This window comes from Mirounga angustirostris, unplaced genomic scaffold, assembly GCF_029215605.1.
Source record: "Mirounga angustirostris isolate CCGP_5_RB_7025 unplaced genomic scaffold, mMirAng1.0.hap1 SCAF_4, whole genome shotgun sequence".
NCBI classification, from domain to species: Eukaryota; Metazoa; Chordata; class Mammalia; order Carnivora; family Phocidae; genus Mirounga; species Mirounga angustirostris.
The window spans coordinates 101,422,622-101,437,599 of NW_026991712.1; the positions used below are offsets into that span (position 1 = coordinate 101,422,622).

The 14,978-nt window shown below is 36.8% G+C and overlaps 2 long non-coding RNA genes across 3 annotated transcripts in view; both read right to left on the minus strand.

The window, feature by feature from the left end:
• The window catches only part of LOC123859320 (uncharacterized), a 160,852-nt gene that overhangs the window by 84,063 nt on the left and 61,811 nt on the right, over positions 1-14,978 (minus strand). The gene's annotated exons all lie outside the window — the stretch shown is intronic.
• LOC123859321 (uncharacterized) overlaps positions 1,775-14,978 on the minus strand; it is a 32,208-nt gene continuing 19,004 nt past the window's right edge. Inside the window, exon 2 of the long non-coding RNA XR_006794417.3 lies at positions 1,775-12,467. This is a non-coding gene — a long non-coding RNA (uncharacterized LOC123859321). The remainder of the gene's footprint in view (positions 12,468-14,978) is intronic.

Consider the following 14,978-nt stretch of genomic DNA (forward strand, 5'->3'; position numbering starts at 1 on the left):
TTTGTGGCAATATAGGTAGCATTCTATGTAACATGAATTGCTAAAGATTGCAAATTTATTTTAAAATTGGAGTGGAAGTAAGATATTAAGAGGACACGTGGAAGAATTTTTTTAATACAAAGTATGAGCTTTTATATGATTATGAACTAGTAATCAAGTAACAGTAATAATAAAATCTACACGGAGCATTTATGTTGACAGAATTCGTTAAACATTTATAAAAGAAATATATGGGAATGTAAGTCAGGATGGTTTCTTTGATCTGAAATTGAACAAATGTGTAGTTAGCAGGGCTAACTACATGCTGGAGAAAAATATTCCCCTCTTTTCCCCCAGCCAGCCTTTGCCAGGGCACTATCAAAGCCAAACTCAATACTGTGTGGTCAGGCCTTAAAAGCATCATTGCAACATGGCAAAAAGTCTTTCATAAATGCCAAAGGTACCATGGTTTAACCACTTACCAAGTGGCCTTCTGTAGTACAATGCAACATTAATCGTATCAAACAGAGAAAAGAATTCATAGCTAGACCAGTCCTCTTATGTGTCCGTTGAAATACTTGGCTTGATTTAATTAGTCTCAGTTGCTTTTGATGGAAGGCTAGGGAGATCGTGAGGAAGTTGCCTGGTGCATTATTAATACTCTACATCTTCGTTGTAGTGCCAGCCCTATTTATCCCATTTCGAATTCTCTACGTCCCTTTCCCTGGCAGTGAGAATTGTAATGGCTGCTGTAGCCACTTTTTTTTTTTTTTTTCTCTCTCTCTCCTGGCTGAAAGGGCAAGCAGCTGCCAATCTTTCCAATGCGGAGTCAAGGATGGGTCTGCAGAGGCGCCCTAATGGCTGAGCGTGTCCCTCTCAGTGTGTCAAGTGTCTCTCCTTCAGGGAGTGATCAAGTCCTGCTAACTCAAGAAGCTGGGACTTTGAGATTGTTCTTTGACTTGACAACCTAAAATCCTTCTCTGCTTCCCTGGATGAGCCAGTAATGACCTATTTCTAAAGGCAAAATATTGACTGTTACTTACACATTCAATCACAGGTTGTCATATTTGAGCAACAGCATTTTCCTCCCAGAATTCTGAAGATGCCCACGCTCATTTATGTTCTGCTTTATTACATTCCTGCATATATTCATGGTGTGTATGTCTATACAAATTTAAAGAATGATCCCTTTCAGGTAACCATGATGGATCAAGATACTACATGACACTCTCAGACCTAGAATAATAATTTTCCTTCCAGTTCCAATAAAAATCAGTGATTTTCTTATATAAGTGAAGTCTTCATGCTTCTCACATTTTTATTTTATTGACTTCCAGCTCCAGATTTCTCTTTTATTGAGGAACCCTCCCCATCAATTGCAAACTGTCAACCACGGTTACAAAATATTGCCTCTCTCCCATCACTGAGTCCCATTCAATTAAATATATCATACAGAAAACATCAGAACTGGGAAGAATAACCATGGAAAAATAATACAGATTTTTGGGGGGGCCCACCTTAAGGGTTAATCCACATGAGCTAGATGAAAATGACTGCTGCTGAGACATGTCTTTTCAAAAATAATCCCTCCAACTGGAAGAACATAGTTCACACTTTTGTCAGAATTGCACTTAAATATTTATTTTGTCAAAATGTATGATTCAAAGTTTGGTAGTGCTTTCTTAAAATACATTTCATCATTATTTCCAAACATTTTGAAGTGGCACTCATTGAGTTTATTTACATAATTCCTTACGCCATAAATTATTATGGAAGTAAGTCTTTTGAATCCTCATAGGAAGGCTGAGTGAACCAAGCTTCATCAGGGTCAAATACCTCGCTCATGGGAGGCACAGAGATGGAATTTCCATCCAGATTTTGGACTAAGAATAACATTTTTTTCCCCATTATACTCCAGCTTCTTTTTTCTGATCTTGCTTGGACCATATTTTTTGTGATGTTTCTTTAAATAATCATGAAGGAAAATGAGTATCAAGAGTGAGTTTTGTTGTGGTTCCAGGCTTATAATTGTTTTACATTTTTTTTTTCCCAACCATGTAAAGTTTGATTCCTCAGCTTTAGGATTTCCACATTAAACATTTGGAGAAATAGGTCAGTATCATAGTGAGGACATTGACATCTATGCCACATAAGGAAAAATTATGAGGTTGGGATATTTAATTGATAGAATGAAAGACAAAGATACATGATATTTGTTACAAATATTTAAAGAGCTATAATATATAAGATAGAACTGTATTTGGTTTCTAGTGAAAGAAAAACAGGACTATTATGGAGAAACCACAGGAAATGTATCTGCATGCAAATATTTATATAGATGTAAATGATAGGTAGGTAGAAAATGGATAATTTTAGTAATAAATGGATAGATAGATAAATAGATATTACAGGAAATTTTCGATCAAGAGACTCATAGAGGGATTTAAAAAAAGAGAGAGATGCTTTTTTTTCCCCCCCAAAGGCAAATCACCCACATCTGAGTTCATTAGAGTGAAGAATTAAAATACTTCTTCAGGAAAGGGGGAGGAAATATTGGAGAACAATCTTGTCTCTGAGAAATTCTAAGCATATTCATCGAAGAATCTTCTTTTTCAGCTTTTATCATATCCCTTTTCTTTGGTTACCAATGTTATTGGCTTTTTAATATTACTTTTCTTCACATGCTTTGAAATTTGGTTTTCAGACTCATCTAAGTTTTGGATTCGTTTTTCTCTGTCTGAGCTTATCATCAGGGACTCATGAACAAGCCATAATAACCCAGTTTTCTAGCCTTGCTTACAGGCACTGCTTGATCCTCAGACTAAGGTCAAATGCCAGAAGGCACAAACTCCAAACAAGCCTCCATGACCCAATTTTCGACTGGTTTGATCCTGTTCCTAGACTCTGTGCTAACCCTCCTGATGACCTTAAGATCATTACCATTTAATTGTAATAACAAAAACACAGATCTACCAGTGCCAGGACAGATTCTTGAAGGGAAGGAAAGAGGTGGAGAGATGGCACCCTGATTCAGTAGGCAACCATTGCCAATAAGACACTGAAGTGACTATTTATATATTTTATTATCTGGGGTGTACTCCTGGGAGTGAGGTTAATGAGTTCTAGGATACATGATATTTAACTTGGTTTTCATTAAATCTTATCAGATTTATTTCCAGGATATTTCTACCCACAGTGTGTAAAGCTTTCTATCTGCCCTTATTCTAGCACTTGGAATTATCTTTTTTTTTTTTTTTTCTAATTTTTGCCAAGTTTAGTGGATGCAGACTTGTATCTCACATGTACTTTAATTTGTTTTCTCTGGAAAGCATTGAAATTGGCCTATTCCGATTCTTTTTCCATGTTTATATTGGATTTTGATAAATTTCTTGACATTTCCCTGGAGTTCCACTTATATTCCCAATGTTAATGTTTTTACTCTCAGACTTTGCAATTATCTTCTCCAAGTATATAGCTCATTTGTTTACATTATCTATGTTGTCTTTCATTAAGTACAAAGTTTTATTTGATATAGTCAAATACATCTTTGTTGGTGGCTGCTATTTTGTGGGTTTGTTTTTAGGATCTAATCTTAAAAAGTCCTTTTCTATCAGAAGGTCACAGAAGTATTTTGAAATTTCTCCTATCACCCATATTTTTTTTTCTACATTTCCCCCCCTACATTTAAAGCTTTAATCCACCTGTATTTTATTTCTCTGAAGATGAACCTTGGGTTTTTTTCTCCATAAAAACAAAACAATATGAAAAAAGCCACTCTCAATTTCCAATTTCTCATTATAGTTCTGTCAGTTTTTCTCTTGATATCTTTTGAGGCTATGTTGTTAGGTTTTGATCATTTTTCTTTTACTGTTACTTTGCATTATCTTGTGAGCATGTGTGTGTATGTGTGTGTATGTATATTTTCTGTTTCTTTTCTGATATTGAAATGCTTACTTAATGTGTGTTTAATTCATACCTGTGGGGTATATTGGTTCCTTTTACTTTAATTTCAACTTTCTATACCATTTTAGTTCTAATCTATCACTTATACGTAATGTGTAGTAGGATACTGTTATTATTCAGTATGATAGCTAACTGCTTTTAATTGGTGAAATTAAAATTTTTAATTTATTTCAGTTGTTGTCATATTAAGCCTTTTGCCATATGTAATTTTTCCCTTTTTCCTTTCCTGTATATCTTTTGTTGGTTCTTTGTTATCATGGAAGTTACACATTCTATAGTGTTATATAGAATAAATCTTATAAATATGTTATTTTTTGTTTGTTTGTTTTCAACTTCCTAAGCTTGACAATGTTTAGGTCTTGGTCCAAATAAGACCATTTCCTCTAGGCTGCCCACCTTCCACTACTCCCTTTGTGTGGCTATCATTTATAATTTTACATTGTTCGCATTTACTTCTATAGTGTGGTTTGGATTGATTTATAAAATAATGGTAGATTTTACTAAATTACCTCACACCCTTAGCAAACCCCCAGATTTGTTTATGTTTTTCCAAGATTGTTTTCAAAGATGGTTCTGTGTGCCAAACCTTAAGATTTGTATTCTTAGGTCTGGCTATAGACTGATCTATTTCAATGTCAATTTACCTAGATATAATGTTCAGAGTCAAAGTTTCTTTTCACTAAATATTTTTAAATATCACTCCATTGTCTCTTTTGCACTTAGTCTTGCTCTTGAGGTGTTCGTTGCCAATCTAATTTGTCTTTATTTTTAGCAATATACTCAACTTAAAAATTTCTCTTTGTCTTTAGTGTTCTTATATTTTTTATGGTACTACATCTAGGTTCCAAATAGATTGTTGAATTATCTTTGTATTGTAGTTTTTACCTTTCTCAATGAGCTAGTTATCTCTTGTATTACAGGAATATTAGCTACATTGCCTGCTAATGTGTAATCCGGTTGAAAAGCTAAAATCCAAGTCCTAGCAGACACACCTTCTGGTAGATTTAGAATGTGGGGGTCAGATGTGGATGCAACCTAAGGTAGAGAGCTCTTATTTGAGCATTCATATTTTCCATTTCTCTTTTCCCACACATTATATTCTTTAACAATTTTCTCTTGAAGTATAATTCTTCAGCCCTCATTTTTGGAGAGAGTGGAAGATAACACAGGGAATGCTCGGGACTTGCTACTTTGCTTTGATTAGTTATCAGTTGCTCTTCATTCCAGCTGTGCTTGTTATGCCATAACTATGGTGGTATTTGGTTAGTGTCATAATTTTTTGACTCTTATTGGGAATGAGGGAAGAGAAAACAATGATCTACCCAGGACAGTGTGCAGTGAGGCAAAACAGGCAACCTAAATGCTGTCCCACAATCCATTCTTCTTCTGAGGTATCAGACCTTCTGTTCCAGAAGACTGCAGCACAACTCCATTTAACACACACCCCCCCCCCACACACACACCCACACATGCACGCACACACCTTTTCTCTCTTAATATTTCTCACACTTGTAAATTTTGTTTTATCAGCGTTACCAATTTCTTCAATCTCTTCTGTGACACCTTCAAATTTGGGCCAGGTGGGAGTGAGGAAGCAGGAGTTTTTATCATCTTTCCAAGGTCTAAAATTGTGCCACCTCAATCTGGCATATTATATGTTGAGGATGTCCTTTGGGAGCCAAGTAGGTATTAGAGATTTTATAATGTGAATCTCATATTTTTCAATATAGATCCAATTTGCTAAGCAAACCAAATGTATGAAAAGTGTGATTTATGCATCAGTTAAATTAGTGAGTGATTATTTGTCTTGCAAAACAATTTGCCATGAAATGTCTCTAAATAGCAAACTTCCCTAGTGCATTTGAATGTGATATGATTCATAAATTTCAGCTTATATCTCGTCCTTGGGAATACAGATTTGAGAAAGCACTATAGGGAGCTTAGATTTTTGCCTCATCAGTCACGGAATAAATGAATGATCCCTTCCTTCATTCCTTTTCTTCCTTCGTCCCTTTATATTCTTTCATCTAGTTTGCCATTCCTGTGTTTGAGCTGGACGCAGTGCTATTGTGTGAGCTACAAACCTGCCCTTCCACACTCTGGGCTGTGATGCTGGTGCTGGAATTCTGCTCACAACATTCCTGCTCTGCCAGCTCCCAGCTAGCTCTATGTTGGGCTAAGCTAATACAGGGTTCCGGAGAGAGACTGGAGAGCTGGAGGAAGAAGAGATCTCCCTCCCCTATCCTAAGCTTGGAGATGCTTCAGCCAAACATCTCTTCATCTTTAGAGGTCTGAGTGTGAGCTCTTCTCCAGCTCCTAAGTTTAAGTCACTAACCTCTTCCCTTTGGAAGATAGCTACTTTTGCAATTGCTACTTCCCTGATACGGTAATGTTTGTTTTCTACACTTTCAGTTCTTCAGTGCAACATGGTTAAAATAGCTGGTGACTTATATTTTCTGACTGGAACTGGACAGATATGATATTCAACATATTTTCCATTTTTTTAACTGTTTGCTGTGTCAGATATTGTGCTGGTCACTGTTAATGATGGTCAAGTCCTTCATGCCCTGTGCATTAAGGTATTTAGGAAATATTAATTATATGTTCGCAAACTATTTTACTGTTTGTATTTTGCATTTGTATTCGTACAGTTTATTTTGTATTTTGATGTATGTGGGGGTAGGTGATATGAGACAATTAATGTGATCATACAATAGAAACAGGATCTCTTGACATGCATTTAGTGATCTATAGATTTAAAAGTACCTACATGCATATACATTATATTTGTGTGAAATCTCAGGGCAGTTACTATCCCCATTTTAAAGATAAGAAAACTTGAGATTCAGAGAAGTTTTCTTCAGACTTTGAACCTCAAGCCTTCCTCACTGAAAAAAAAAAAAAAATTTAAATCTCTAAACTTTTAAAATGCAAAAGCAACATGAGACTAAGATCACGTGTCAAACTCCAGAATTTTTCATTCTTCTACAACATGGGAAAATGGTGGTCATATAGTTTAGAAAATCTATATATCTATATTATATATATAATATAGATATATGAACACATTTGTGACAGGATATTAAGATAATTTTGGTGAGTCAATGACTTGTGCGTGTAATTAAAAAAAAAAGACTCAGGAAAATATGGCAAATTCCAGCTCTGAAAAACAAAAAACAAAAAAACACCAATCCTGAAGACTAGGGCAACCCCAAAATCTGTCTTCCATTGAAGACCCATTCTCTTTAATTCAACTGTAATACTAGTATCTTGGGTTTCCTCATAACATAAAAGTGTAAAACTTGACAGTCATTTGCAGCCCATGAAAACTTCTACTTTCTAGGCTCACACCCAAAAAGTAATTTTGGTTGTATGTGGGTGTGACAAAACCTCTTAAGTGTAAAAAAAAAAAAAAATCAAAACTTATCTCCAAAATTCTTTAGTGAAATTGGTTCTCCAGGATGATGCAACAGATTTATATCTCTGGCTATCATTTTCCCCTAGTATATTGCTGCACACGTCTTGGTGGGGCCCCAGATTAAAAATTACAGCCTTAAAGCATTTTTTAAATCAGGTCTCAGAAACATTACAAGAATCCATCTTGTTCATTTATTCTCAGAATTATTTCAAAGAGCTACTTTATAGTTTTAATAGGGATAAGTGCAGTAGGAGTAAGGCTCAGGATGTTCCTAGCACTAGCTTTCCTTTTTAAGCCAGTTTGATTGTGGAAGATTCTTCCTTTATGAACTAAACATCTCTAAATAGACTGAAATGTTTTCTTTGTGTTTCTCTAGGTAGTGACTCAGAGTGTCAGGGCCAGATAGAGCATTAGAGTACTCAGAGGACATTTGAGACACTTTACCCTACTTGCTCTTATGAAAGCAGTTTTTGAAATGACATTGACTAAATATGGAGGATTAAGAAGGAGAGAATGAGCCATCATTAACCTTCCTTTGTCTCAGATTATATTCCTCAAGTGATCTCTCTTTTAAATTGGTCACAAGATTTTCAATATTCTACATAAAGCTGGTTTTTCATTTTCCCATCCCCCTTTGCTGTTTTGAATATATGTTCTACTTCATTGTTTAAGCCAGAATCTGATTTCAAAGTAGGACATTACTTTGACATAAATTACAGCATGCTAGAGTGCTTAATCTTCTCAGTCTGATTTTAATTGCTGCCCTGTATAAATAACACATAATAATTCTGTTTTATTAATATAGTGATCCATCTTTATTGCCCTGTGCTTGTTAATGAAGATTGAAAATTTAGGTCCCTAACTATAAATTAGAAGTGTTTAAACAACTGACAAAAATTATTCAAGTTTTCAAGTACTAGATTAAGCTTTCTTTTATTGGATTTATTTACACGTAAAGTTCTGAATCCTCTTTGATGTTTTTGTTGTTTGGAGAAGATTATGTTCAGTCACATGCCTAGAAATGCTTAGAAATGAGCTATTCATTTATTAGGCTAATTGATCAATTGGCACATGTTAAATTCAGGAAAAGAGTCTAAGGTGAGCTCTGCTGAGCTACTAGGATTCAATTAATCCTATTTCGTGGGTCAAGTAAACTTCAAACCGAACCACTGAACATTTAGAATGATCATGAGTTTGAGTAGACCTCGTAAGGTCAGCGGTTAAACTAGAGAAATCAAGAAAAGATTTGTGAGAGCTTTCCTCTTTCATTCATCTGTTACCATGTACCTTCTTGTATCTATAGTGAACTACTTACACTTTCTGTAATGTCCTAATGTGTTTTGTATGTGCCCTTACCTTTGACTGTAATACTCTCCGATGGCCACCCTCTGCTAAACGCTGCCAGCGCTGTGAGCCCATTACCTTAGCTTGCTTACAGGAGCTCTTTCAGATCTCGGCTCACATGACCTTTCCTCTGGGTCATCTTTCCAGCTCCCAAGACTAAAATAGGTTCCCCTCCTTTGTACTCCAATAGTATCTTGTTCATGCCCCTATTATAATGCTTATCAGCACATTTGCTCATATGTTGTTTTACTTGCCTGCATTCTTCATTATAATGTAGGTTTCTTGAAGGCCAGGATAGATGGAGTCCTATTCTAGGTTGCATTCCTAGTACCTATCATGGTATCTTACGCATACTAGATACCGAGTACTTACTTTTTTTTATTTTATTGACATTAGCGGGTAGGAAAAACATGTAGTAAATCCAAAATGTGGAGCCCGTGAGGCAAAACACGGTGGTGGTTTTATAGTGGTTATAGTGATTAAAAGTACAGATTCTGGAGCCAGATGGCCTGGGTTTGATTTTCAGCCCTGCTACATACTTAGTCTATGGCCTTGGGCAGGTTACATAGCCCTCTGTGCTTGAGTTTCTTCACTTGAAACACAGGGAGAGTAAAGGGATTCTATCTCATGCATTTTTATTATATTTAAAAGAGCTAGTGTGTGTATAGAAGACTTACTAGAACATAGTAAGTTTAAGGTTGGATTGCTGATTGGAGAATTAGAAAGCGTTAGAGAGTTTGAAGGCAAGGTTTCAGCCCAAGACCTACAGGGAGTGGGATTCTCCAAGGGTCTGGCCACAGCCTGATTTTCTCTTCTTCTTGACAAGTCTTGCATCCCAGGACATCTAGTTTCATTACTAACCCTTACAGCAAGATTTCTTACAAGATTGTCCTCCAACTTTCGGAAATACCTGATTGGCTTGGTAAAAATATAGATGTCAAGGCCTCACTACAGAATCCTTGGGGAGTTGTATGTAAACACCATCCCGAATGATCATGATACCTGAAGAGAATTGCACTTTGGGGTTCACAGAGATGGGCCAGTGATGTTTGGAAGAAGACTCCCTGCTGATTCAGTAATGCTTTCAGTTGCCTTAGAGCTCTCAATCATAATTTTGATAGCTTTTATAACACTTGTTTGCTTTATTCCCTGTGTTTTGATGTTTGTAAAAATATAAGATATAATCAACATTCTCAAGTAGCTTGTGGTATCCTTAATAAAGAGATGAGTGTCAAACACCTTAAACAATTAGATTAAAAATTACAAACCAAAGCTTGTAAAAAGCTATACATCAAAAATTACAAAATAAAATTTTGGTATTGACTCTAAGTGCAGTGTAAAAGAGAAGGGCTAGGTAGGCTCGAGCCATCTGGGAAGATTTTGGAAAACGAGGCAGCCATGAAACATGAGTAGGAATTGGATGGGTAGAGAGGGGTGAGGGAAGGTATAGAGAGCGTCAAGACAGGGGTGATCCAGTGACTAAAGGAACAGAGATGGGCTTGAGAATGGAACATGTAGGGAAGCTAAAAGAGCCCAGACTCAGATATTTCACGTTAAGCAATAGAAAGTAGTGGGAATCAAGACACACAACATTATCTCTATCTATGATTCTCTATCATCTTAAAAAACACAATGGGAGTTCAGAATTTGACGGGTCAAATTATAGAAAATCATTGGGAGGTTTTTCTTTAGGAACTGAAAAAATGAAAACTGGAGTCTAGGCAGATTATGTCACCTTGGTAAACCCCCACTACCTGTAATATAAAGAGAGTGTGTTTCCCTAGAGTATGTCAAAACAAGGTGGAACAAGAGGAATTAGTAATTGTATAAAAAATAAATAACCAAAAGCAGCACAAATTACAGGCGGAGACAGTTGCTTGTAGATTGTGGCTATGGTGACCCCCAATGAGAGGAATGCTAGCAGGTGTTTTTGAAGGATACATGTGGTGGTTCCCTTACCCTCTGTGCCCTCACTGGTAGCTTCCTCACCTTCTGTCATTCTTCCTTTATCTTGAATTGTAGCAGATGTTTGCAGCTGGATAACTCTATCAACCTGTTTCCTGCCTGTAGAATTCTGGGAGTACAACAACCTTCATTCATTTCATTTCATCCAGCTTCTGCTCCTTTCTGTTCCTTTCTGTCCAAGATGGAAATGTTTCTGCTGGTATGACATTCTCAAAATCCCTTGGGGCCTCCCCTATAGGTCAAGGTGATCCAAGCATTAGACAAAATGATTCTCCACAGATCCTTCCTGGGTAACTCCATCACTATACCTGGCTTCTGTTGAGATGGTTGATTGGATCCATCAGTCACACACCTAATCTCTTTAACAAAAAGTTGCTCGGCCACATTCTTAGTCCCTGTCCAGAGCATGCTTTTTCAACAATTTTCTTGGTTTTATCATCCTTTACAAACTGGGTAGACTGATAACCTTCCAAATCATCAAGTGTTGGCTTCTTTTTGAGTAATAGTTTCTTCCTCAATGGACTTCTTGCCACTTGCATTTTAATAAAATCATCAAGGAGAAAGGCCATATCTTCCACCCTATACTTGGAAATATCCTTGCTAAATATTGTGCCTTCAACACAATTGTAGACTACAAGTCAGTCAAGTTCTCTGCCACTTTATGACAAGTATCCCCTTTCCTACAGTGCTCAATAACATGCGCCTCATTTCCTTTTGAGACTTCACCTTTAACTTCCAAACCTTCACTAACAGTCTCGTCAAGACAATCTAGGCTTTTTCTACCACGTGCCTTAGAATCCTTCTCTCTCTACCCATTCCCCAATTCCAAAGCTACTTCCGTATTTAAGGTATTTGTCACAGCAGGACACCCCTTCCTTTCCTGATACCAACATCTAAATTAGTCAGGATTTTTTCCTCTCTCTCTCTCTCTTTCTTTCTCTCTCTCTCTCACTTGGTATATATACATGAGGAAAGTATATACACCACACACACACATACACTTTTGAGGAAAAAAGAACAATTGTACTCTGTGTGTGTGTGAATGATGTGGGGTTCGAAAGTCTGAAATTTGTAGAATCAAGCAGGCTGGAAACTCTAAAGCAGGAGGTGAAGCTTCAGGCCACAAATAAAATTTCTTCTTCCTCAAGGAAACCTCAGTTTTGATCTTAAGGCCTTTCAGCTGATTTTATGAGGCTTACCCATATTATGAAAATCTCCTTTACCTAAAATCAACTAATAGTAGCTGTAGCCACCTATACAAAATACCTTCACAGCAACACCTAGATTAGTATTTAATTGAATACCTGAGAACTATCATCTAGCCAAGCTGACACACAAAACGAACCATCACAGCCTTTGAATATGTCTTTCCAGCTGCCTGAATCTGTTCTCCTGCTAACTCATAGTCACACTTCAGGTTGCAGCATAAATATCTTGTCACTTCTGGTGAATAGCTTTCTCTGGGCTCCAGACCAAGTTCACTCTCTGTTAAATGTCCCTGACAGCACCCTGCATTTCTGCGCATCACACTCCTTATTACTGAATCAATATCTGAACCATCTGCTGGGTTGCAAGTTCCATGAAGTTCCATGAGTCTATCTTGTTCATAGTTGACACTCAATAAAGTCTGTTGAATGAGGGAATAAATAGATCACAGGTTAGGCTGGTCCAGATGGCAGGTTCTCTCCATCCACAACTCAAGAATTCAGGGCCAGCGCTTGCTATTTTAATAGGGCCCCAAAGCATAAAGAAAACCGTTTTCCTACTCAATAATACTTGGCTTTTAAGAACACAGCATCTAGGGATAAGATAAAATAAAAGATCAAATTTAATAGTTAAAGTTGAGCAATAGTTGCCTTTTCTATTTGGTATCTACCCTACCTAGGGGTACAGAAAACCACTGGAGCAATGGATGGGAAGCTCCAGGATAACCACCAGGTTTTGGGATTTGACATAAAATATGAAAAAAACATTTGAAGAAGTGGTTGAAAGAATAGCCTTCGGAGTGATATAGACATGGATTCATGACTTGATTAGAACACTTACCATCAAGTGATCTTGACCAAATTACTTTCCTAAGCCTCGGTATCTTTACAGTGTTAATTAGGACATTTCGGTAGACTTAGTATATTGAAACTGAACCAGGGGTTCATATATTTAAGGGGGGAACTATTTTATTATGAAGTAAAGGAGGTAAACCTGGATGCTAAATGGAAAACCACTCTCCTTTTCCAGCACCCAGGCTATTCAGGATGATGAAGGTCTTCAACATATGCCAATAGATACATGGGAGGGCAAAAATCCAGCAGGAAAGTGGAGGCTCTCCTGTGGATGATGGAAAATAAAAGACTCGAATTGAACGCTGTTTACTGAACATTTTATTTGGGCCAGGCTAAATGTACACACTATTATTTGATGTACAGAACATTGTAGTTCCTTCAGTTCTACTTAGAAAAAAATGGAGCAAATTAATTGGGATAGTTAGGCTTATGCTATGTAGATCCCACTGGTAATCTTGATTTATAAAACAAATACAATAATACCTGCTCTGTTGATAGTTAACAGGTTGTTGGGAAAATCAGAATAAAAATGAGATAATATGTTTGAAATTGGTTTCTTCCCCGTGAAGAAAATAAAAAGTATGATTATTTAAAGGCTTGTATCTACATGCTTCAACATCTGAAGAAATATACACTTAAAAAAAAAATCAATCAAACTGGTTGTTATTTGGCATCATGTAGACAAAACAATTGTTGATTTGACAATCTTTCACATCTCAACTGGTTGTCATGGCGTCATGTTGACTGACAAAGAAAAGCAATTCCCTCTTCTCTACAGTTTCCAGATTCCATAAAACATTAAATAAAGAGACCTGAAAATAGAGAACAGTTTTAAAGTCTGCACCCAGGGCTTAGTCAGAGGAAAAACTTCAGATCATGCCTTTGGTGCGTCCTGAATAAGCTGATACTGAATATGCCCCGTGCTGTTTGTCTTTGGGAGATGCCCTAATTTAGACTCAGCATTTGACCTTCTAGACAGATATAGAACAGGAATAGCTATGACACTGGACAAAAGATGAACAATGGTGGTTTCTTTTAGTTATCAAGAATGATACAATGTTATAATTTAAAATGCCTTCAAAACATTATTTATGTCAGCCTTTCCCAAGATCACATTTCAATTTATTGGAAGACCTAGAACTGTAACCCAGGTTTCCTGAGGCCAAGTAAAAGATCCCCTACTCCATTCCTCACCCTCAACTGTGCTGCATCGTAAAATACATGGAAATTATGTTGGCTTTCATTTACCTCCTATTTTATTTGAATCCTACGTAAAAAAACATCATGCAAGGTCTCCATAATTCTCAATTCTCATAACCTCACCTGCATTTCGTCTGGATAATCTTGCCTGAATGTGGCACACACCTCTCCACCTCCCAGCATACTGGATGACTCATGGCTTCAATCTGCCTACTATAACATAGTTGGAGCTATGTTTCATCTGCCATTATGTCCCCTGACAAGTCCTTAAAAAGACTCCTTATTACATTAAATGAGAAGGCTGAAGGTAAGGTCTCCTACAGGCCTACTTAATGATGGGAAGGCTATCACTCCCCATTTCAAAGCCCATTTATCTGTAGCAGTTATTCTGAGTGTATGGATTACTACACTGGCAAAAATGCTTATTTTCCTTTCACCCAACATTTCCGAAGGCAATAAGCACATGAATCATTCTTTATCTTCTTTAACAGAGGGAAGCATGAGCCTAATTTGAACGTTGTAGTAGTGGCTAGACCTACATAGCTAAACAAAACAAAACAAAACGAACCTGGATGTAGTCTTATGATGATAGCTAATTGTTCTCTGAGCATTTTTATGTGGAGAGAACAGCAACATGTTCAACAAAAAGTTGAAATTATAGAAATTTCAGCTAAAACTAGAGATATAATTTCAGTTATTGGCCATATTATAAATGTGAGGAAATGATAGCTCACTGAAGCTCACATCTGAAGTTGAAAAATGGCTACCATGTTATCTCTGACATAGGCAATTGGCTATTTCTTCTCTTAATAGCACTGATTTAAAGTCCATTTAAAATCACCATTGTAGTAGAGTCTGTTCTCATAAAATTATATTTGCACAACGTTGTACAGCATACCCCCCTCCACGTATCACATGCGTGTATTGTAAAGGAGCCTGTGAGTGCCATCTCAGAGTCTTTTTTATGACAACGTTGGAGGAAGTCACAGGAACTTACACAGACTGTCTAAAGCTACAACGAGTATAGAGGGAAACCTGACCTTCTGGCT